A 23,297-nucleotide genomic window follows, 5' to 3' on the forward strand; every position below is an offset into this window, starting at 1 on the left:
GGGAGAAGGAAGTGCATCCATAGGCAAATTGAGAAGATGGCCATAGAATCTCTTTCTGCCTTAGAGTATAATGAAAAGCAGTCATGAAAAAGGCAGATGTTTTTCGTCTTAATTTCCTGGTGGGTGTTACGCAGACCCCCTTAGCCTAGAACTGCTCCTCTGTGGCATGGTCCCTCCCCAGTCATCCCTTGTGGCCCGAGTGGGCACTGGAGATGCGGGGAAGACAGGAGGCTCATCAGCCCACTGTGCACTGTGGGAACAGCGGGGAGGTGATAGTTTCTGAACCTCGGTGACATCTGCATTTTGGATCCTTACTTCTGACATCTGAATACAAGTCATGAAAACACCTTTCCTACTCAGTGTTTTGCTGAATGAAATGGGTAACAAATGTCCAGCCTCTGCCATTCTGACTCACGTGTGCACTTTCCCCCTAATCTGAGAGCCCCGTGAAGGCAGAGACCGGGTCTTTCTAGTTCACTCCCGTGCCCCCAGGGCCGGGCACAAGACTGTGCTAAGTAAGTACACGTCAGATTGAATGAATGCCTGTGTTGTGTATTCAGGAAGATGCGGAATCAGTTTTCTGTTTATTCTAAAGCAGCTTGTGTCGAGCAAATGCTTTTCCAAGAATACTAAATTTGCCCTTAAGTGACCTGAGAGAGCCCGGTGATAAGTTAAAATGACTAATCACATTTAATGACAGAAACGGGGGTGGGGTGGGGTGGGGTGGGGGTGGTGTGGCAGAGAACTCCCTTCCGCCGACGGTAGTCCTAATGAAGATATCTAGAGACCACTGGGTTAATTAAAAAGCACCTTCAGTGACCATCTACGTGAGGTCTTTGAAGGATGCCAGGCGGTAGGAACAAATCCTGTGAACATTGTTTTTCTTTGCATCTGTCCCGCGAAGAAAAGAAAATGACATACTGAAATTTGCTAGGCTTTGCTCAAAGCCGTTGCTGTTTTGGTAACTGCCAGTCTAGTTTCAGCTTCCAGACACCTCTTCCAAAGATCCTTCCTCGGCATGAGTGATAAATAGAATAGAGAGGCAGATGAGATTTACTGAGGGCTACGGTAGCACATTTGAGAGCTGGGTGGTGGGGACACGGAGTACCAGGCAAGTAGCAATGTCCAAGTAGAGCCTGGCAGATAGGTCAGTTAACTTGTCCATGTGATTCTGTTAGAAGTCAGGTGAAGAGGGGCACCTGTGTGGCTCAGTTGGTTAAGCATCTGATTCTTGATCTCGACTCAGGTCATGATCTTGAGGTTCCTGAGTTCAAGCCCCACGCTGGGCTCTGTGCTGATAGCATGGAGCCTGACTGGGATTCTCTTTCTGCCCCTCCCCCACTTGATCTTTCTCAAAAATAAACATTAAAAAAAAATTCCAGGAATGAAACTATAGTTCTTCACCAATGATGGAGCACTAAAACTTGTTGGGAGTAAGTTACTCCACAAAACTCACACTCTTTCTGCTGTACCAGCATTTTTCAATGTTTTTGTTTGTTTTATTTGGGTCTATTCCTTTCACCAGATTAAATACTTATGAGCCTACTAAGGATTATGGTAATCATACTTTCTTCTTTTGCATAATTATTAAAAACATTCTAAGCTATTTTACTACGTGAATATATTAATGGTCATAATATAGTGTTAATCTCATAATCTTTAACTATCTTTAAAAGGTATAATAACTGTTGATTTAATAAATACTGCACACTAATTTACTACCAAAAAGTAGAAGAAAAATCACAATTTTGTCATAAATTTCTAAGTATTAGACCGGTTGTTATTTAGAGATTGCAATCATAATAAAATACAGATTTTGTTTAATTATGGATTATGACAAACAGTGGACCAAAACCATCTTCATTTACTATTCCAACATTTTCCCTTTTCCACTTAAGAATCAATTAATGTTGATAATTTTCAAGTTTTATTCATAAAGTACAGAAGCTGGAAGGTATTAGGCTGCTATTTGTAATCATTTACCCATAAGTATGATATTCCAGATGCTGGGAGTCTGAAAATCCAACAAATAAAAAGCTAAATCAGTTATAATTGTCACAGTGCTTTCTCTTTTTAATGTTTTCTTTATTATCAGAAACTTGTTGCTGGCCTATATTATGCATCTGACCCACAGAGCTGATGGGGAGTCTCTTAAAGAATATGTCGTCGTCAGCTTTGGTTGCCGTGACAAAATACCACAGACCAGAAGGCTTAAACACACAGGGATTTATTTGTCAGGGTTCTAGAGGCTGGAAGTCCGAGACCAAGGTGCCCGCAGACTGTGCCAGGTAAAGACCTCCATCCTGTGTCTTCACATGGTAGACAGACAAAGCTCTGTTCGCGCTTTCTTCTTGTAAAGACATTAATGCCATCATGGGGGGAGGGTCCCTATCTAAACCTAAATACTGCCCTAAGGTTCTGTCTCCACCTATCCTCACGTTGGGGGTTAGGGCTTCAACCTACGGATTTGGGAGGAATACAAATCCTTGGGCCATAAGAACAGTGTTCTAGAAGTGCTTTGGCCTACACAAGAGGGCCCCCACCTCACTCTTGGGGACTTGTTGTGGCTTTCCTCCTCCTGGGGTGAGGGGTCTGCAGGGCCCAGAGGACATGCATCCTCAGAGCCCACACCATCCCTTCCAGGTGCTACTGAGGCTCAGGACCCAGAACTGCCTGTCCAAACAGCCTGTTCATGGGATGGCACAGCCCTTTCCTTAGGGACCCTGCTCCTGACTGCGGGCTATACTGCCTCTGCTCCAGAGATGGCCATTGTGATTGCGGGGGAAGAACTGGCTGGAACTTGAAGTACTAGCTGGGAAGCCCTAGGCATGAATACAAGATAGAACCGAGGACAGAGAGAAGGGAGGATTGTGGAGAGCCGGCTCCAGGCCCCCATGTTTCAGAGCAAACTCTGAAAAGGACAAGAATTCTACATGCAAGCCCCGCCTTCCAGGTGATTAAGGAGATGGGTGTGTCAAGATGGGAGGATAGACATTTTATTTCAGATGGTTGGGGTGGTAGGTGTGTTTTTTGATATCGGTAATTTGGATGCATCCTGTCTAACCATAAAGGGACTACTGGCCAAAACCATGTTGGTAGCTGGCACTGTTGAGCTGAGTAATAGGCCACCCGAGTCTGGAGTTTGCTCTTTGCTACTGGCCATACAGATTTAACTTGAGCATTGACGACTGCTTCCTGTGGAGAGGAAAATACATATAGGATAATAATTTGATTAATTTAAAAAAGCCTTCTTTCATTCTTACTGTCCCTTGGGTTCCCCTCATAGGCTGCCCCTCTGTTGTCCTTGTCATTGGAACATCATTTGGCACTCCTGGGAAGTGAGTAGTGTTGTTCTCTATGTCTCTTTTTAAAAACTTTGTCACTTAATGTTGTTTTTAGGCTCTATTAATATTGCTCTAGGGATCAAGTTTATTGCTTCTAACGCCTGCCCATTGTCCATGGAACACATATATCTTCTTTTTCTTACCTCTTCCCCTCATTGTGGGCACCCGGATGGCTGCCCAATCTCTATGATGACAAAGAAAATACGACCATAATGGACACGTTCTTTGTGATGCTTACCAGGCTGAGAATTTCTCTGAGGTATTTCCCCAGGAGTGGTATTGTTGACAGAGCTTAAGCTCATTTATTTCATCAAATACAGGTGGACTGCTTTCTCGAACTGCTGTACTGATTTTTAAATCACTTACAATTTTTGAGAGGGAGACCACACATATGTGAGAGTAGGGGAGGGGCCAAGAGAGAAGGACTGAGGCAGCCTCATCCCAAGTCAGACACTTAACCGACGGAGCCACCCAGGCACCCCTGCTTTACCGGTTTTTAACTTCGAGGAGCTGTTTACCTGAGTCCTTATCTCACCAACCCTTGGTTATACCCGGTTTTCAAAACCTGGCCATTCTCATGAAATCAAGTGGTCTCTATACTGCGTTCTACTCCCATTGGGGACATGAACAAAGAATCCCAGTTTCCTTTTTGAACCTTATGTGGTGGGGCTAATGTCTTTTCTTACATAGTCTCGTTCTCCGTGGAGAATGTAAAGCCTTTGGTTCACTAATGTTTTTTGGTTTATATGGCTGCTCCGCGCCAGGTATAAACAAGGTAACGGTGCCGTCTAATGATGGGAAGTGCGGACCAGGGTGGTGCTGGTGATGTGTGTGTAATTCACAAAAAGGGCACTGAGCTCTCAACATTCACCGTTTCTTCTTTTCCCCTTTTGACTTGATCCCTTTGCTTTTTGTATTTTCCTTAACACCAATTTAAAGAAATATCCATCTGACTGGATGTACAAATTCACCCTACTAATTGTCTTCATCTTTACCTGATTTTTTAAGGGCTTACTGAGCTTTGCCACAAGCAGAGTCCACAGCTTCATTCCTCAGGGAGAGCTGGAGCTACTGCGTAAGAGGAAGCAGAGTAAAGGTAAGTAGTGACACGATTCTCACACAATTGGCTTTAAAGGGAACACAGTTCTGTAGCATTGAGGGAAACAATGTGCCTAGAACCTAGTCATTTACTTCTTACAGACAGGTAAGTGCTCAGATATAAAAGCCTGATCAGTGGGTTGCCTGGGTGGCTCAGTGGGCTAAGCCCTGATTTTGGCTCAGGTCATGATCTCAGGGTTCGTGGGTTTGAACCCCGTGTTGGGCTCTGCACTGACAGTGCGGACCCTGCTTGGGATTCTCCCTGTCTCGAAATAAATAAATAAACTTAAAAAGAAATAAAAGCATAATCAGCATGATGGCTCCCCAGTAAGAACTTAAAATTTTCATTAGCATCTTTCCACGCCATTTGAGGGGAGAAGGCCCCAGCATGTTCTCCAGGAAAAGGTTTGATGTTGAGTCAGAGAACTTGATGACACGGCCAGATTGTACACTTATGTTTGTTGATGGTCAACTCTGTTTTTTTCTGGTTTTATGTACATGCCATGGGCTTTTAACTGGGTTAATAAATATGCCTGGCTTTCTTTTGTGCTCTCTGCCTTTTATGCTACTGTTTAGACAGTTGACTTTCCAGCTGTTTGTCTCCCAGAAGCAGGGCAGAGGCCTGAGGGTGGGTCAAGAAAAGAGAGTTCAGCATTCTGGTAGGTCAGTGACCAATATGTCGGCAGGTATGATTTTTTTTTTTTTGAAACCTATGAGGACTGTGCCCTGCAAGAACCCCAGCTGGGGATAATCAGGAGTTTGTAGAAGAATTCTTTTAAAAATGTGAAACTGTACTGGTAGAATCAAATTTGATCTCGGGATGTTGACAGAGCCACTTGCCCTTGAGAATTAGGTTCATTATATTGAAAGTATGGTCTCCATCTCTTGCTACTTAAAACTCTATCTTGTTACGATTGATGCCAACATCCATTTCACTGTGGCCTCTCTTTTGGGCATTCCAGAACTCCAGGGAGGAGAGCTTCATTGTAGGACAGAGGAGGACTCTTGTTCCTCACGAATGCACACCAAAGAGCCATGTGAAGGATGCTCAAAGGGATCTGCATCTGCATGCCAGGATTTGGAATCTCACCTGTGCCGAGGGAGTCTGTCACACGGACTCATGTGGTAGGTGACCTGCTACTTTCTTATTGCTCAGTGATAGTTTTCCACTAATAGATAGCCCCTTCTGGCCATTATGGTAACATGGAAGGGGATGGCAAAATCTAGCCAGAGGAAAACTATTCTTTCAGGCAGGGTAAGAAACATCATCAATGATGGATCATATCTTACTGGGTTAAGTACATTGTTTGGATAGTCTCAGGAAACATCATTTCAATTAGTATGGCTTTATGATTAGTGTGAAGAAGTTACTTTTTAAATGAAAATCTTCATGGCCTGCTAATTTCCAACAATAACACCCACTTATTTCTTACCCGTCCTGGTTGTTCTTGTAATGTATCATTGTGCCTATCACACAGGGGGAGAAAATAGGTCCCAACCTTCAGCAAGTACCTATTTAAAGTTCTGCTCATTAATAAGCACTTCTAGGAAGCAAAAAATAGCCCGAAGAAGCAAAAAGGATCGTCTGTATAGAATCATAGGTCCATTTTTAGATCGTCAGTGAATTTATTTTCATACTGACTATAAAAGAAAAAAAGATGTTTCTTTCTGTCGATAAACAAGAATTGCTTGGGTGTCTGAATGAAGGAGACAGGGCTTGGCTTATGGTTGCCTGAGGGGACACGAACTCAGGGTAACGGGCAGGCTTCCTCCTGTGCTCTGCCCTGCCTCCATCTTGCTATGCTTCGGGAAATGTAGCAATTCCATTCTTCCTTTAATATGAATGTGTTCATCGGGCATTTCCTTGAGGGGAGGACAAGACAGGAAGCCTAGAGTGAACCGTAGAGCGTAACTGACACGACCTCCTGCGCCCACTTGTTTCTTCTGCTTCTTGCCCAAGGTTTGCACGGTGGTGGCCGAAATGGACTCAAGTCCTGGATTCCGGTGTGGATTCCCATCTAATCCGTTCCATCTTCTACAAGATGAGAAGCATCATCACCTCCCAGGGTGAGTCAATCCAGCCCAACGTGATGGAAGGTACTACTACTACTATTAGTTCAGTCCACAAAAATATCCCTCTTACTACATTTTCCCTTGGGAATGACTGTATGTTCAGCCCAATACTATGGAACATTCCTTATTGTTGAGGCTGTGTGACAAGCCAGCCCTGCGCCCCCTTAGTGGAGCTCTGATGTATCTGCTTTGGTGTCTGACAGGGTAGAGAACTTGCTGGTTATGGCTACACTGTGGTAGGACACAGTTCCTGGCCCACATGAACTTGGGTGTGCTATTAGCTAGAGACAGATAAGACGACAACACATTCTTTCATTTGAAACAAACTGAAATGGAGAAAAATTCTGATGAAATTCTAGGCACAAAGGAGGAAGCTGGTCTTTTCTCCATCTCGCGGGAATTTCTAAAGTGTATCCAGAATTCAGGGGACCTGAAGTTCAGCTGACTTTGACCTGGGGTTGTGAACATACGGTGTGCTTCCAGAAAGGCAGTAGTATCTTCTTAATAGAAAGGTTTGTTTACTTTAATAGTGCGGTAACTCGTACTGTGGATTTGGGAAAATCATTCTTATGACTATTTGATATAACTAGAAGTGGTTAGCAGGAATTAGGTTTCCTAAAATACTGCTTTTCCTTCAGTTAATGAAACATTTATATGCTAACACCTGCATCAAATTAAAGGCTGGCATGTCTTTGTCTATCCCGTGTGGTTCCAGACCACCACCTGGGAGCTTGTTAGAAATGCTGATTCACAGGCCCTCCCCCAACCTACTGGTCACAATCCATATATTTTTTAAAGGTTTTATTTTATTTCGGGGGGGGGGGGGCAGGTAGAAGACCTCTTCTGACAGCAGGAAGCCCAATGTGGGGCTTGAACTCAGGAACAGCGCGATGATGACCTGAGCAGAAGTTGGATACTCAACCAACTGAGCCACCCAGGCATCCTAGAATCCAAATTTGAACAAGATGTCTGATGGTGATCTGTCCACTGAAGTTCAAGAACACTGGCCCAGTAGACCTCACCCTCAGTTTGAAAAAGAGATGGAGAAGGCAAGAATTACTTTGGTGCTCTTGTCACCGAGGAATAATGAGAATCAGCAAAGCAGCTTAATTAGCGACTTGCTCACCTGGGTAGACCAGCACCAGCCAAAAGAAATAATGAGAGCTACATGTGTAGTGGAGAATTTACACTCAGCACATTAAATCAGGAAGAGGAAAGGATAAAATTAATAATACATCCAAAATCATACCATCTCAGAAGGTGATCAACATGAAAAAAAACTGAGGTATTCTACATGGTTTTTCATGATAAACGTTATGTGCGTATTACAGTCACAGCAGTTTGCACTAGCCTGATGTCAAGTGCTCAGCAGCCATATGTGGCCAGTGGCTACCATATTGACAGTGAGGCTGTATCGTATCCATCGTACTGCAGAGGGTACTGAATTGCCTAGTAAAGGGGACAGAATCAAGCTTCCCGGCCTGCATGCTGGAGATGAACACATGGATAAAATGACAACTAGACATAAAGCATCAGAAGCATAGAATGTTCTGTCAATTGATAGCTACCATTATTAAAAGGGAGGTAATGGGAAATTATAGGATCTACGTATACACACACATTATATCTAAATCTCTACCTGTAACTATATCTATATCTATACCTGTATCTATGTCTATATATCTACAAACACTTTTCCTGAACAATTGGAGAGTAATTCATAGACCCAAGCAGCTGTGTCCCTGAATATATTAGTAGGTATTTCCTGAAAACATTTTCTCACGTAATTTTCACTTCAGGATTCAGTCACATCCAGTTATTATGCTCCTATGGCTTTCTGAAATGTAGAAAATTTTCTCAGGCTTTTCTTTGGAAAAGAGTGAGTGAAAGGAGCTTGACATTTTTAGAGAGAGAACAGTTACATTTTGAGGAATACCCCCTAACTTGGTGTTTCCTCATGATTACCTTTGGGTTATCTATTTGGGAAGGTAAGCCAAATAATTGGTAATGAAGGTACCAGTAAATAGTGGGAATCCACTATTCCCTGTGGGAACCACCACAAGGACTGACGGGATCTTCCTGTCCTGGGATCTCTTACAGGTGTTTCCATTGCCTGGACTTAATAAGAAGAGGAAAAGCGAGGCGATGCAAGTAAGTTAGTCCTGAGCAGTCAGCCTCCTGGACCAGGGAGAACAGAACAATAGCACACAGACTGGATGTTGGTGGGATGCGGGAAAACAGGAAATCACTACCATACCACGGAAAGAAAGCAGGGTGAGCTCTCCAAGCACAGGGAGCAGAATTTGCCAAAGCACTGCAGTATCAAAGGACAAAGAGTATTGAGGAGCATTGTGGACTGTATGTAGTCAGTGAGGCTAAGAAGCCAGGCGGCTGAGCCCATTTTGTTAAGCATTAGATATCAAACTAAGGACTTGGAAATTGATGCCACTTGAGGGGAGTTACGCGATCCGATTCAGTTTGAGAAAATAGCTATTAGTGGCAAGGGAGGAGAAATGCAAAAGCAGTGGAAGTCAGGGGTTTAGTGCAACAGTTGAGGGCAGATGTAAAGAAAAGAGAGAGGGTAGAGAAAAGGAGACAAAGAAGAGGCATTTGGGACATTTAAAACTTAGAGGGAAGGGTCTAAGATGCTTGAGGTTTAATTAATAATTAGTATTATTGATAATGGCAGCTGACAGTGGGTCCCTACTCTCTGACACTAGATTAGAGACCTCATCAATCTCCAGAAGCAGGTGTTATTATTACAGTGGTAATTATAAGAAATTAGAATGTCTGAAGTTGCCAGTGTGGCACAGAACGGATCTTTACCAGTACGCCATTAGAAAATGGGATAGGGAGGCTTTGGAGACGGATGCGGACTGGTGCCGGGCACTTGGGACACATCACATTGTTGATGAAACAGCTGCAATCATAGTATATATGACACTGACTAGGATAAATACTGAATAGGAACAAATACTACCGTGTGTTAAGCAACGTTAAAGAAAATGTCAGAGATGTTAAATGGAAAGAAGAATACCGTACGTAGCCATATTTGGTGTTGGTATAATTGGCCTATCCGAATTTCCTCTCATGATAATTCTGACTTTCCAGCTGGCCCAGATTTGTAAAGGACACACAGTTTATTATTTGGAAAATAGGATTTCTGGTCCAACATGGTTACAAGATCCTGAACTCACCTCCTCCCAAGGACATGAACCTACAACCACCTAAGGAATAGTTTCCTCTAAAAAAGACCTAAATACTAGCTAAGTAGGCCCTACACGTGAGGCAAAGAAGAAAAAACCCACATAGAAGTAGGTAGGAGACCCTGAGACTACCTGGCTGTGGGAGTCACTATCAGAAGGAAATTCAGTGTCCACAGCTTTTTCCTGAGGAGCTCAGGGTTTTAAATTGCCCATCAAGCACCCCAACTCTTGAGACTAGCACCCAACTTTAAAAACCAATGGGGTTTGGGTACCTGGGTGGCTCAGTTGGTTAAGTGTCCGTCTTCGGCTCAGGTCACCAATGCCCGGTTCCTGACATGGAGCCTTGTGTTGGGTTCTGTGCTCAGAGCCTGGAGCCTGCTTCAGATTCTCCCTCTCTCTGCTCCTCCCATGTTTGCACTCTATCAATCTCAATTTCTCTAAAAAATAAAGATTAAAAAAAAAAACAACTGATGAAGTTTACATCTGCTAAGTCCCTAAGGCTACAGAAGTAGTTCTTCAAGGGCTCCTGGGCCAGCATTCACGTGCCCCAGGACCTGTGAGGAAAGAGGCTCATGTGCTTATTTTAAAGCACCATTTTCATGCTCTATGGCTGCTTTGATTCTGTAGCACCAGGATCTACCCCCGGGATAACTTTTACAGGCATCTGGTACCCCATTTTTTATGTGTGGTGCCTTAATTTTTTGTGGCTCCCAGCCAGGAGGTACCCAGCTCTGCTGGACGGGGGTTTCCTAAGTGCCCCAGGACTAAAATAATCAAAGGAAGTTCTTGGCCGGCTATAACCTGTAGGGGACTGCATCAACAGACTGAAACACACCCTTTTCATGTGAAGGAGTCCGGTTTATCATGCAGCTTTGGCCTGAGGGTCAGGATTCAGGTTTGGCGCTCATCTATGGATCTACACAGGCATTCTCAGGTACCACAGGCCAGTGGATACCAGCTATGCACTGTCCCTTAGCCGGGCTCTGGCTTATGGGTATCTCCCAGAAAACTTCTCGACTTGTCTGGTGCCTCAATTTTTGCAAATTCCACCCAAGGGACACCTCTAGGTGACTAGCAGGGCTTATGCCCCAGAAGACTGTATATAGTTGCATGATTTGGAAGCTGACACTCAGGCAGCAGCTTTTAATCAGCCCCAGGCCAGGAGCTGAGATCCTCCACCTGCAGATAATGACAGGCTGTGGCACATCCTCAACTCCTGATAGTGACTAAAAATAAAATGAGCTGTTTGGAAAATCCCAACGGCTTGAGAGACCATAAAGAGCTAGAGAAAGATGAGGTTCATCTCCTACCGGAGGCCACTCCTTCAACACTGGGAGAAGTGGCTGTTAAATAGGAGTCACTGAGCTGAAGAACACCAAACTGAAATGAAAATGATCCTAGAGGGATGCCATGCGGATTAAATGAAGCAGAAGAAAAAGTCAGTGAACTAAAAGACAAGGGAGTGGAATGCACCCAATCAGAACAGCCAAAAGGAAAAGAAAAAACAACAAACAAAAGTAAAAACAGCTTAAGGAACTGAAGGAACAACGCAAGCATACCGACACTCAACATTCCCATTACAGGACTCCCAGAATGAGCAGCGAAAAAGAAAGAGGCAGAAGACTTATCTGAAAAAAGAATGTCTGAAAACACCCCAACTTCAGGAAGGAAAAGGACATCTGATCCAGGAAGCCCGGAGAGTTTCAAATAAGATGAACCCAAAGATAAGGAGGGAATCTTAAAAGTGCCAAGAGAAAAATCTTGTTAAGATCTGTGAACCCACAAAAGACTCTCAGATCTTTGCAGGCCAGAAATGAGTGGCAGGATATCTTACAAGTGCTAAATAAAAAATCTTTCAACCAAGAACACTGTATCAGACAAAGGTGTCATCAGAATTGAAGGACAGAGAGAGTTACCAGATGCTAGGAGTTAGGCAGATGCTAAAGGCCTTCATTACCACTAAATAAACCTATAAGACATGTTAAAAGGACTTCAACAAGCTTAAAAGAAATGGCACTAATTAGTAACAATGAGACATATTAAAGCATAAATCTTACTATTAAAGGTAAAGAGATAACAAAGGTGGTGGATCATGTATGTCATTTTAAAAATCACTTATCAAGCAAGTATCAACATTAGAGGACAAAAGTTGAAAAAATACAGTATGTGGATGGGAGAGAGCAAAATTTGAAGAGTTTAAGAATGCATCTAAACTTAAGTCATTATCAGCTTAAAATAGATTGCACTTATAATGAGGCTTACATAAAACAACGTACAATCAAGTATACTGTTGTCCCCTTGAACAATATGGGTTGCAAATACACAGATGAATTCATATATGTGTTAATCAACTATGTTAATATTGGTAGCATGTCCAGTCAGCAATTGGCTGTGAGTAGTTAAGGTCTGGGGGAGTCAAAAGCATGGGGTGGGGATCAGTGCCTTTAACCTCTGCCTTGTTGAAGAGTCAATAGCAGATAACCAAAAAAAGGCAAGATAAAGGAATTGATGAATACCACTGCAGAGAAAGTCATGAAATCACAAAGGAAGAGAACATGAGGAAAAGAAACAGACAAATACCAGAATTGTCAGAAAACAATCAACAAAATGGCGGTCAGTATATATCTATCCTATGTAAGTGTTAAAATACTAATCCTTCCCATCAAAAGACAGAGGGTGATTTGATATAAAGAACAAGACCCACCTCCATTCTGACTACATGAGACTCCCTTCGGATGTAAGGACACACAAAGACTCAAAGAGAACGGATAGAACAAGACATTCAATGCAAATGGAAACTAAAAGGAACATGGAGTAGCTCCATTTTTCAGACAAAAAACCAAAAAATTTATCCAGTTCCCTCAATAACTCTATGAGGCAATACTATACCCATTTTACACATAAGGAAACAAAAGCACAAATTTAAGCAACCAGGGAATAAGTGACATTCAAAACTTCATATGTTTCTATAGCTATATGTAAACAAAAATAATGAGAAAATATTTTTAAAGTGAGAAAAAAGGACAATGTAATAGAAGACAAAGGACATTCATAATGATAAAGGGGTCAGTCCAACAAGAGAAAATATTTATAGACCCAACATAGAAGCAGCTAAATATGTAAAGCAAATATTAACCAAGAAGACAGAAATAGACAATACAATATGTGACTTAAATACCCCTCCCTAACCGATGGATAGATCATCCAGATAGAAAATCAATAAATAGTGTTTGCCTTAATTGACAACATATACAGAACTTTTCATCTGAAAGCAATAAAAAACACTTTCTTCTCAAATGCACATATAGCAATCTCCAAGATAGATCTTAGACCACAAAACAAGTCTTAATAAACTTAAAAAAGGTTGAGAACATATCTTGATCCTCCACCGTGATATGAAACTAAAAACCAATGATAGGAAAAAAACCTGGGAAATTCACAAATATGGAGATATTAAACATCATGCTACTAAACAATGGGTGAATGAAGATATCAAACAAGAAATTAAAAGATATCATACACAAATGAAAACAACATATCAAAACATAAGGGATGCAGAAAAGCAGTTCCAAGAGGGAAGTTCATGGCAAGAAATGCCTACATTAAGAAACAAAAATCTCAACCTAAATGTATACCTCAAGGAACTAGAAGAATAACAAATGAAGTTCAAAGTTAGTAGAAATAAATGAAATAGAGACTAAAGAGAAAATAGAAAAGATCGATGAAACTAAGAGCTGGTTCTTTGAAATCTTTAGCTAGACTCATTAAGAAAAAGGAGAAGTCACACATAAATAAAATGAAAACTGAAAAATGACACATTACAACTTATACCACAGAAATATAAAAGACTCCAAGGGGCTGCTAGGAAAAATACACACCTCAAATTGGACAACCTAGAAGAAACGAATTTCTAGACCCATCCAACCTACCACCACCGAGTCATGAAAAAAAAAAAAAAAAAAACCTAAGCACACCAATTAATAGAAATAAAATTTATTCAGTAATCAACAACATCCCAACACACCAAACTACAGGGCTGGGGTATCTTCACTGGTGAATCCTAACAAAGATTCAAAGACTAGTGACACAAATCCTCCTCAAACTCTTCTAAAAAACAGAATGGGGGAACTGATTTTTGGAACCGATTTTACAAAACCAGTTTTATCCTGGTACTAAACCAGACAAGGACATCAAAAGCCAAGAACACACAGGCTAATATCCCTCATGAACAGAGATACAGAAATACTGAATAAAATGAACAGTGCTTTGCAAACATCATGCACTGTGATCAAATGGGATTTATTCCAGTGATGCAAGGATGGTTCAACATCCATAAATCAACCCAAATGATACAGAAAAAGAAATGTACCTCAAAGTAATAGAGGCCATATAGGATGAATCCACAGCTAACATTACACTTAATGGCAAAAGCTGAAATCTTGTTTTCCAAGATCAGGAATAAGACGAGGATGGTTTCTTGCCACTTTTATTCAACACAGTAATTGGGATTCTAGCCAGAACTATTAGGCAACAAATGAAAGACATCCAAATTGGAAACGAGTAAAACTGTCACTATATATCTGCACTGTTAGAACTAACAGAGTTGGTCAAGCTACAGGATACAAAAAGAGAAATTAATAAGCCAATCCCATTTACAATTTCATCAACAAGAATGAAATACCTAAGAATAAATTTAACCAAGGGGGTGAAAGACTTGTACTCTTGAAAACTGTAAGAACTTGATAAAGAAACCAATACATGGAAAGAGATGTAGTACTCCTGGATTGTAACAGAAATTATTAAAATGTCCATCCCCCACACAGCAATCTACAGATTCACTACAATTACTGTCAAAATTCTAATGTATAACTAAAAACTATAGAAAGCTTATGAGAAAAAATTGAACACAAAAAAATGGAAAAATATTCCATGTTCCTGGATAGGAAGAACAAATATTGTTAACATGTCAATACTACCCAAAGCAATCTACATATTCAATGCAATTCCTATTAAAATAACACCAGCATTCTTCACAGAGCTAGAACAAACAATCCTAAAATTTGTATGGAACCAGAAAAGACCCTCAATAGCCAAACCTATCTTGAAAAAGAAAACCAAAGCAGGAGGCATCACAATCCCAGACTTCAAGCTATACTACAAAGCTGTAATCATCAAGACAGTATGGCACTGGCACAAGAACAGACACTCAGATCAATGGAACAGAATAGAGAACCCAGAAATGGACCCACAAATGTATGGCCCACTAATCTTTGACAAAGCAGGAAAGAATATCCAATGGAATAAAGACAGTCTCTTCAGCAAGTGGTGCTGGGAAAACTGGAGCAACGTTCAGAAGAATGAACCTGGACCACTGTCTTATACCATACACAAAAATAAACTCAAAATGGATGAAAGACCTCAATGTAAGACAGGAAGCCATCAAAATCCTTGAGGAGAAAGCAGGCAAAAACCTCTTTGATCTTGGTCACAACAACTTCTTAACACGTCTCTGGAGGCAGGGGAAACACAAGCAAAAATGAACTACTGGGACCTCATCAAAATAAAAAGCTTCTGCACAGTGAAGGAAACAATCAGAAAAACTAAAAGGCAACCGACAGAATGGGAGAAGATATCTGCAAATGACATTAGTATCCAAAATCTATAAAGAATTTATCAAATTCAATGCTCAAAAAATGAATAATCCAGTGAAGAAATGAGCAAAAGACATGAATAGACACTGCTCCAAAGAAGACATCCAGATGGCCAACTGGCACATGAAAAAATGCTCACCATCACTCCTCATCAGAGAAATACAAGTCAAAATCACAATGAGATACCACCTCACACCTGTCAGAATGGCTCACATCAACAACTCAGGCAACAACAGATGTTGGTGAGAATGCAGAGAAAGCATCTCTTTTGCACTGCTGGTGGGAATGCAAGCTGGTGGAACCACTCTGGAAAACAGTATGGAGGTTCCTCAAAAAAGTAAAAATAGAACTACCCTGCGGCCCAGCAATTGCACTACTAGGTATTTATCCAAGGGACACAGGGATGGTGTTTTGAAGGGGCACATGCACCTCCATGTTGATAGCAGCACTATCAACAATAGCCAAAGTATGGAAAGAGCCCAAATGTCCATCAATTGATGAGTGGATAAAGAAGATGTGTATGTATACACACACACACACACACACATATATATACATACATATATATACATACACACACACACAATGGAGTATTACCTAGCAATCAAAAAATGAAATCTTGCCATGTGCAACTATGTGGATGGAACTAGAGGGTATTATGCTAAGTGAAATTAGTCAGGAAAGACAAATATCATATGACTTCACTCATATGAAACTTTAAGAGACAAAACAGATGAACATAAGGGAAGGGAACCAAAAATAATATAAAAACAGGGAGGGGGACAAAACAGAAGAGACTCTTAAATATGGAGAACAAACAGAGGGTTACTGAAGGGGTTGTGGGAGGGGGGATGGGCTAAATGGGTAAGGGGCATTAAGGAATCTACTCCTGAAATCACTGTTGCACTACATGCTAATTAATTTGGATGTAAATTTAAAACATAAAATTAAAAAAATATTTCCATAAAAAATTCTAACGTATATTTCACAGAAACAGGGAAAACCCTTCTCAACTTTGTATGGAAGTAACAAAGACCCCCAATACCAAAGCAGTGTGGAGAAAACAAACCTTGAGGCATCACAGTCCCTGATTTTAATCTTTATTACAAAGCTGTATTAATCAAAACAGTATAGTACTGGCATAAAAGCAGACACATAGATCAATGTAAAGAGATCACAGAAGTCAACCCATACTTATTTGGTTAATTAGGATCAAGAACTAAAACATACACAATGGGGAAGGGACCATCTCTTCAAGAAGGGGTATTGGGCAAACTCATTTAAGACCACTCTCTTAAATCATATACAAAATTAACTCAAAGTGAGTTAAAGACCTAAATTTAAGACCTAAAACCATAAAACTCCTAGAAGAAAATATAGGCAGTAAACTATTTGACAATGGTCTTGGTGATGATTTTTTGGATTTGACACCAAAAGCAAAGGCAACACAAAAACACACAAAGGATATGAATGGACATATTGTGAAGATACAGATGGCCAAAAGATTTAAGAAAAGACGCTCACCATCACTAATTACCAGGAAAATGCAAATCAAAACCACAATGAGGTATCACCTCATACCTGTTAGAATGACTATTACCAAAAAGAAATAACAAGTGTTGGCAAGACGTGAAGAAAAGTGAGCAACGTGCACTGTTGGTTGGAGCGTAAATTGTTGTAGCCTCCAGGAGAACAGTATGGTAGTTCCTTGAAAACTTAAAATTAGAGCCACCATTGTCCAATAATTCCACTTTAGTGTATGTATCCACAGAAAATGAAAATACTAATTTGAAAAGATAGAGGCACCCTTATGTTTACTGCAGCATCATTTACACTAGCCAAGATACGGAAACAGACTACCCATGATGGATGTATGCATAAAGAAAATGTACACACACACGTACACAAACACACACACACACACACACACACACACACACACACGAACAGGAGTAGTATTCAGCCATGAAAACAGAGAAATCTTCCTATTGGTGATAACATAGATGGACCATTGATGATATTACGCTAAGTGATAGAAGTCAGAGGAAGACAGACACCGTATGATCTCACTAACGTGGGAAATCTAAAAATCCCAACAAATACCAAGCTCACAGATACAGAGATCAGGGTGGATAGTAGATGGGCAAAATAGGTACAGGGTCGAAGGTTCAAACTTCCAGTTGTAAAATAAATGAAGTCATGGGGATGTAATGTACAACACGGCGACTATAGTTAATAACACTGTACTGTATATTTGAAAGTTGCTAAGAGGGTAGATCTTAAATGTTCCTGTCACATGGGGAAAAAATGTGTAACTACAAATGGTGATGAATGTTAACCAGATTTCTTGTGGGGATCATTTCTCAGTATACTCAAATATTGAATCGTGTTGTACAGGACAAAAACTCTGACTCATTAATGAAGTTATAGCTTGCCTTGAATGAAGTACACCAGGTTTGTTCTTGACTCTCCCATTATTTTGTTATGTAAACTTTCATCAACCACTTAACTTGTGCCTGGGAATAAGTGCTTTTTGCAATCCTCAACAGAGATCACTATTTTCCCCTTGGAAAAGGAGTTCAGCAAAATATTTAAATCTTTGAACTACACGGGACAGATTTTAAAATGTTAGTTTTATATAGTTAAGATTATAGATAGATCTTGATCAAAATCCAAAGGTCTCTTACATTAAATAGATCCCTACATTATTGTTTCTTAATAGCTTGAAATAGTTGTATTATATACTTTTCATTTTGAGGAACCAAATGGAAGATATTTTGCATGTGGACTAGGAACCATTTAAGGAAATATGGAAACCACTAATCTAATGTAATGCTTTCTATTACTTTGGAAACATTTATTTCATCCCTTGGTTACTGGCAGTTCCATTATGGTTTAGAGACAACAGTGGAAGATTTTATGGTTTATGCTTCATTGGAAGAAAAAATAGTCTTCAGATATCTGACCTCAGAGGATTGTGAATCCACTGAAAATGCACTACATATTTTTAGCGATGATACGTCTTTTAACCACAAGAAAGTGTACAAGACCATTGATCCTGGGCGTTTTCTTTTAGGATCTATGGTATCTCTTTGTGATTTTAATATATACTGTATATGGTTATATTGTATATTATATCTCTTATTAACTCTAGTGCCATCACTAATGTTTTAATATATAACCGTATGTGCCTCAAGGGAGCAGTTTGTGTGTTTTACTGGGAAAGAGCACACAAAAAAATCCTCCCTCCTGTTCCCTTCCATTATAAATTAATATCCACTACCAGGGGACCTCTTATGATATAAAATTGTCATCCTGTGAGTGGTATGGATGAAATTACCAGGGAGGGACGCTGAACAGCGGCCAGAGTATGAATAAGACGGCACCTAGTCTGCTCCACGTGGGATCCCTGGCATCTTCTAGTAATTTATGATAAATAATTTACATCGCTAATGTCAAGGTTTAATAATCTGCATTATATTTTCCGTCACCGTCTTCTCGTCATGTGAGCGCCTTTTCTGTACTGCAAAGGACTGTCCCATGGAGTCATTTTGCCAGCTCCAGAGTATTCCGCAAATGCTGCAAGAGAAGGTGTTAGCCTGCAAGGGCACCTGGAAGATCAGTGCTTTTAAGTGACATCGGTGCCCGCACTGCTTTTCAGTTCGGCAGCAAAGGAGTTACAGGAGAAGCAGGCTGATCCCTAATGACAGTCCTGTGTATTGTAGTGTGATGGTTGCCTGGCAACTCTACCTATAGAAACGCAATACTGGACTTGTATCTGGATTAATCCCCTCTTGTCAAGTTCTGTAGGTCTTTAATATATTAAGCTCCAAAAACACTCAAGAGCAAAAAAGGTTTGCTCGTTTGATGATGCTTTGCAAGTGCAGAAGGCTGCTGGCGGTCCACAAATAAGGGGTAGGCGGTGGTCTGAACAGGTCTGGAAAGTATGTGACTCTCTTCTTCAATGAGTTGGAGCCTCACCTGACTTACATCCCTTACTTGTACCTCTTCCAAGGACAGATCTCTGCACGACAAGAACACTTAGTGACTGTCATTAACGGGTTAGCTTCCGCACTGGATATGGGCTGGGGTAAAATGTGAGGAAGACCAGACCCCCGATCTTTCCATCGGGGGTGCAGAGCGGGTCAGCTAGCACCCGTGGAGGGGGATAGTCTCACCTGTCAGCTCAGGGCACACAGCCAGCTTTCCACTGACGTCTGTCCTTTTTTTTACACTCTTTGAGAGATAACAGCCCATGGTGGACTATGCCCAAAGCCCAGCCCACTGCTTGGGGCTCCCATCTAAGCTGCCCTCGCTCACCCACTCTCAAGAGGGTGCCACAGAGGAGCTTCCCACCCTGGCTTTGTGGTCCCTCGAGCTTCATCTCTCTCTGTTTCATGCCTCAGCTTTACTTTCAGAGTCTTTCCAGCTTTGGACTTCAGTACAACTCACCTTCACCCCATCCTTGGTCCTCCCCTCTATTTAAATCAGGTCTGCACAGAAAAGCTGTGAGGTAAGATTGGCTAAAAGCCTGGTTTACTAATGAGAAAACTTTCCTTAGGAATAGGGGAGTATCTCAAAATTCTAGAAATGGACAGGGTCACGAGGCAAAATCTATTAAATTGTCTTTTTCATGCACAGGTTAAGAACCTATACTGCTAATGATACGAAGGACACTTATCATTCATTTCAGCTGGTCCAGAGGGTGATCTCTGGTCATTAATCTTCAACAGAGACATTATTTTAGTTGGCCGAGGCAGTCGAAAAGTAGTCCCCGCTTTGATCTTTGTTATAATCAGATGAACGAAAAGCCTTTTTAGCGGCCACTGAAACACTCGTGACTTCCACCAGTTGATTTTATCCTAAATCAGTACATCTGGCCACAAGGAACAAAGGGGTGAGGGAACAGAGCTGAGGTAAAATTATCCATCACCCCTACCTCTGTCACTTGCTGAGACAGCACAACATTCTCTGACACAGCTCATCAAGAAAGGGCACATTCATTAGATGTGTTCCTGAACCCACTGGCATTCAGTAGGGGAAGGTGTAGGAGCGTGTAATGGAATAACGGCACCTGACAGGAATGAGACCTTATACGATTGTCAGAGAAGCTAGGGAAGTAAGGATGAAGAAGAGAGAAAGGAAGGCCCAGAGAACGTCACCAGCGCCTTCCCAGAAGCACTGGGGCAGGTGGACAAGTCAGAGCTTGCAGGGGAATTTGAGAAGCAGGCATGTCCAGCTTCCCAGTAGGGAGAGGAAGCACCATAAGGGGAAGGTGAGGAAGAGCCGAAGGAAAGTTACCATCTGTGGCGCCAACTGCTTGTGGGGTATTCAGCCAAACGTGTGGTGGGGAGCCTGGGGCTGCTATGGGTCAGCAGTACTGCCACTCATGAGGAAGGGCTGGACCCAAAGCTGAGGACAATGAGGACAAGCTAGTTCCATTCACCACAGGCAGCAGCAGAGAGTAATGGCTGCCGCGTCATTTGTGTCTCTCCGACTCCTAACAATTCTTAGCCAGGGATCATACAGGGAAAAGGATTCAGAGAGAGACAGGGAGATGTGAAGTTGCCTGCTTTTAAGACAGCGGCCATCAAAGAGGAAAAGGATGACAAAGTTCTGGAAGATTAAACATTAATAGCAAGAGAAAATAAAAATGAGGTTTTTACAAATGCCACGTTTATAGGATGTAAACCCTCAATGGAACAGCTCTGGGAGTTAAGGGGGAAATGAGAAAGGCTTGCGGAGTGGGGGGGACACAATCCAATGAACACTGCCTTCATGGTCAGTCAGTCTTGGAAATCAAGGGAGCACAGGTGACTTCAGGAGTTCAAGTAACCAAACCATTTAATTCTGCAGAAGGAAAAAAACAAAAAACAAAACAAAACCTTAAGGACTAAAATCAGAGTAACTCAGGAAAGAAAAGTAGTTCAAAGATTACACAATGAGAAAATGAAAGACACAGGAATAGAATACCTATTGGAATCTTTTCAGAAATTTGTAACAACAACTATGCCTGAAAGTGGCCATTTCTTGTGGTAGGAATAATCTTTTTCCAAAAGGTGTCTTTAAATGATTAATGTGTCAGGTTCTGGGTTAACACACAGAATTAAACTGTAATACTGAATCAGCATACAGTTTTTTTGGACTGGAACATAACTCGCATCATAATTCTCATTTCAAAAAATCCTGTAGTTTCAATCGCCAATTCTGGAAAATAAATAAGCTCCAGAAATGACCAAGGAGAATAAAATAGGTCAAGGGTTACAAGGAAATCCAAGGCCATGATGTGGGTCATGCTTTGAGAGTAACTGTTCCTTTCTTTCAATTGTATTTCCTTTAGAACCCTCGTAACTCTTGTCTTGAATTTCTCCCCTCATTTAAATTTTCTGTTCCTTGTGTAAAGCTTGGATCATTTCCAGAATAGATCATTCCATTGACTAGTATTCTCTATCAGCAGACAGGACAAATGCTCTACTTTTCTTTAGCATAGCTGCATTTGGTTTGTAGTTTAAATCCACATACAGCCTAGTATTATGGGCTGAACTGTGTGCCCCATCCGATTTGCATGTTTAAGTCCTAGCCCCCAGTCTCTCAGCATATGACTGACAGTATTGGAGACAGGGTCTTTAAAAAGGCAATTAAATTATAATGAGGTCATTAGAGTCTACTCTAATCCAGTATGATTATAAGAAGAGATTAGGTGTCTTATAAGGCGTCCTTATAAGAAGAGATTAGGACACAGACACGTACATGACAGCCATCTATAAGCTAAGAAGAGAGGTCTCCGAGGAAACCAATCTTTTGGACACCTTGATCTTGGATTTCTATCCTTCAGAAATATGAGAAAATATACGTTGGTTGTTTAAACCACCTGTTAGGGCAGCCCTAGAAAAGTAATACAACTATTTTCAAACTGGAAGCAATGATTATACTAAAATTACTTAGAATCCCTCCATTCTATCATTTGACATAAAACAAATGGATGCAAGGCTAAAGGTTCTATCACATTTGTCCTCAAAATAAAAACACCACCACAGAGAGGATACGGTGATAGCTGAACTCCATTCGGGAGCTGAGATCACTATCAGAATCAGGGTGGTTTAATAAAACTTAGAGCCAAAGTTTTGTGTTTAAAACTCCTCCCTCGGCCACTTAATTCTATTTGTGCGATAAACTATTACAACTAGTTTCTTCGCGTACCAAATATGAGTAAGAATCATCTGATAGGGTTCCAGTTCCAGGCGGTAAGATGGGAAGATCCTGAACTTACCTTCCCCCATGGGAAACTAGGGAGATAACTCCCTACCAAACTAGCCAGCCAACTCCTATACAATGGGTGAATGCGAAAACCCACACGGAGGCAGGTAGGAGACACTAACACAATCATATCATAAACCCTACCCGTGGCCTGCAATCCACAGGTGGGAGGGAGGTCAAAACCCCGAGCTTCTACTTGAGGAGCAAAGGGTGTGAATCCTACATTGGGCACCACAACTTTTAAGACTTGCACCCGAGAAGTGATCGCCTGAAACAGTGAACTTTGATTGTTAGAGGGCTTTTGTCTTGGAGACCCATGAGAGTGCAGCAAACTGAGAAGCAACTTTTTTTTTTTAAATTTTTTTTTCTAATATTTACCTATTTTTGACACAGAGAGCATGAGCAGGGGAGGGGCAGAGACAGAGGGAGACACAGAATCCCAAGCAGACTCCAGGCTCGGAGCTGTTAGCACAGAGCCCGACGTGGGGCTTGAACTCGTCAACTACAAGGCATGACCTGAGCCAAAGTCAGACACTCAACCGACTGAGCCACTCAGGTGCCCTGAGAAGCAGTTCTTAAAGGACTCATGCATGGACTCACTGGCCTGAGAGCACAGCACAGAGGTAGCAGACCAAAAAATGCCCACTTTTTGTGACAGAGGCTTATTT

The 23,297-nt window shown here is 41.4% G+C and overlaps 1 long non-coding RNA gene across 1 annotated transcript in view; it reads right to left on the reverse strand.

Annotated features, from left to right (window-relative positions):
• Positions 1 to 2,211: 2,211 nt before the first annotated feature.
• LOC121010618 (uncharacterized) overlaps positions 2,212 to 23,297 on the reverse strand; it is a 281,707-nt gene continuing 260,621 nt past the window's right edge. The window contains exons 3-5 of the long non-coding RNA XR_005781288.1: positions 9,994 to 10,158; positions 4,340 to 4,415; positions 2,212 to 3,195 (exon numbers count right to left, since the gene is read on the reverse strand). This is a non-coding gene — a long non-coding RNA (uncharacterized LOC121010618). The remainder of the gene's footprint in view (positions 3,196 to 4,339; positions 4,416 to 9,993; positions 10,159 to 23,297) is intronic.

This window comes from Herpailurus yagouaroundi, unplaced genomic scaffold (assembly GCF_014898765.1).
Source record: "Herpailurus yagouaroundi ecotype Mexico unplaced genomic scaffold, PumYag 192, whole genome shotgun sequence".
NCBI classification, from domain to species: domain Eukaryota; kingdom Metazoa; phylum Chordata; class Mammalia; order Carnivora; family Felidae; genus Herpailurus; species Herpailurus yagouaroundi.